Source organism: Panthera leo, chromosome D2 (genome assembly GCF_018350215.1).
Source record: "Panthera leo isolate Ple1 chromosome D2, P.leo_Ple1_pat1.1, whole genome shotgun sequence".
In the NCBI taxonomy this organism is placed as follows: domain Eukaryota; kingdom Metazoa; phylum Chordata; class Mammalia; order Carnivora; family Felidae; genus Panthera; species Panthera leo.
In genome coordinates, this window is record NC_056689.1 from 53398513 (window position 1) to 53401149 (window position 2637).

The window sequence follows — 2637 nt, forward strand, 5'->3', positions numbered from 1 at the left end:
ATTGGAGAAGGGCATGTGGAGTTAACAATGTGAAGATAGTTGGGACCTGAGGTCCGGAAGAACACCCTCCCCTCCCCATACATACGAACTGTCCCAAATAAAAAATAACCAACTATGGGAGAGCAGCTAAGACAGCGACTGAGGGTAGGGAAGGGAACATGGAACCCAAGGGCCACAGGAGAGACCATGCATGGGCTGGGAGGGCCCAGAGGCAGCCTCAATATGAGGAACGTGAGTGAGAGTCTCTCTACCTTCCACATAGGTCTATATAAATAGAAGTTGTTCACCTTCCCCTATTCTCCCCTCTGTTCTGTGCTGCTCACTGTGGCCCCAGCTCCTCTGTTCACAGGTGGGCAAAGGAAAGGGATGATGGGCAAATCATCACTGAATTGTGATCAGACCCACACATTCACCAGCTCTCGGATCTTTTGTGCGTTACAGGATTCTTTATGTGCTGAGTACCTGGGGGTCCTTCTGCATCTGTTCCAGGATGAGCTGCATGGCGGGGTCACTCATTACCTGCTGCACCTCTGGTATGTGGTGTCAGTTGTGCTGGGCCATCATACGGTGTTGGTAACTGTCTGCAGCCTCCTTACAGTTGGCATCCAGTTCTAAGGTTTTCTGGTAGACATCCACGGTTTTCCTGTAGTTCTTCATCTTTTCTAGGGCAGATGCTTTCCCTGTGAAACACTTGATGGAGGTTGGCTCTAGCTGGACACATTCCTTACAGTCCCTGAGCACTAGCTGAAACTCCAGGAGTTTGGTGTAGCAGGCAGCTTGATTGCTGTACAATTTGGAATCCCTTGGGTTCCGTTTGATGGCTTCTGTATAATGCTTCACAGTCTGGGGATCCTCCCTTTCTGAAAACATTCATTGCCTTTGTTCTTCTCCTCTATAGGCCAGTCACCTTTGCTCCTTTCTCTGCTTGTTGGCATTTCTTTTTTTTTTTTTTAATGTTTATTTATTTTTGAGGGAGAGAGAGAGAGAGACAGAGTACGAGCAAGGGAGGGGCAGAGAGAGAGGGAGACACAGGATCAGAAGCAGGCTCCAGGCTCTGAGCTGTCAGCACAGAGCACAACACAGGGCTTGAACTCACAAACCGTGAGATCATGACCTGAGCCCAAGTCAGATGCTTAACTGACTGAGCCACCCCAGTACTCCTGCCTGTTGGCATTTCTTGAGCACATCTGGGGTTCAGTGCTCTGCCAAAGACTTGTTATAGAAATGGGTGGCATCCTTGTACTTTTCTTCTTTGAAGTAGGCGTTGCCAACTCGAGCATAAGCTTTGGCAATCTGTCGATATTCTTCTTGATTTTCTCACTCCACTTTGATGGCCTTCTCACAAAGCTCTAGGCATTTACTGTAGTCGCCCTTCTCGAAGTACACAGATGCTTGATTGGTCATGTAAGTCCTGTTGGTGGGGTCCAGGTCCCTGGCTCTGTCGTAGTGCTTCAAGGCTGTATCAAAGTCTTTCTTCTTGTAGGACTCATTCCCCAACTCCTTCTTTTTCAGTGCCTGCTTCTTATTCTCTGGAAGATCTTCTTCCATTGGCTCTGGCTTGGTATCCTTTTTGGGAGGAGGTAATGGTGGAGGTATTGCACCTTCCTCCTCCTCATCCATACTGTCCCGATCGACTCCCAGGAGGACACTGAGAGTCTTCATGACCTGGGGATCTTGCAGTTTCATGCCCAGGTCAGATGGCTTGTTTCACAGCTGCTCTATCATTTCCTGGTAGGTAGGATCAGTGAGCATTGTCTTTGTCCTGGGATCACTCTCCAACTTCTGATACAGATTGGATATGTTGAAAGGGTTCATGGAACCTCCTCTCTGCCACCTGGGCCTCCATATTCTGTAAGCCCTCTTTCAGCTGAGATTATTTGCTTAATGTTCTCAACCTTCTTTATAGGTTCACTTGGCTTCTTCAAATCGGTTTAAGAATTCAAGAGCTGCTGCTTTTCGTGAATAGCCCTTGCCTCCATCAGGCTTTAAGTCAATGGTTTTATAACCATCCTCATAAGCTTTCTGGCATAGGCCACTGAGCAATTGCTATAGAGCATGTGGTTCTGGGGATCTAACTTAATTGCTTTAGAACAGCACTATAATGTATCATCAATGTTGCCAGCTCTCAGGGCCTTATTGCCCTTCTCTTTTAGCTTATTTACCTGCTCCATAGCCTGGTCCAGAACCGCATTGAATCGATTCTATCCACTTCACATTCCCAATTCTTAAGAACTATTTGCATTTAATACGTGGGTAACTTTTTTAAAGGGAAGTTTTCCCCAAAATGGAGCTTAAAATGGCCTAAGCTCCCCCCACCCCACCTCAGCCATCTCTTGGAGATGTCACTGTTGGTTTGATGAAGATTTTACTATCTTGTCCTCCTAATCTGAGTCCAGTATGCCCTGGAGTCATCAATGATATGAGCCAGATGGTCATGTTTATAATATTTACACTGGTGTAGGGGCAAAGTGCAGACCACTTTTATATACACACATCTGCCAAAAGGTTCTTCCATGACAAAGAAGAAAGGTTACATGGTAGGTGGATCCTCCCAGAAGTACTGCATTAGTGTGCTAAGAAGGGCCAGAGGGGCCAGCCCAAGATTCTGAGGAGGTCTACAATATACTATAAAATCTG

General features: G+C 46.7%; 1 pseudogene; it reads right to left on the reverse strand.

Moving 5' to 3' along the window:
• Positions 1-447: 447 nt before the first annotated feature.
• LOC122201825 lies at positions 448-2171 on the reverse strand (annotated as a pseudogene).
• Between the last annotated feature and the right edge of the window lie 466 nt (positions 2172-2637).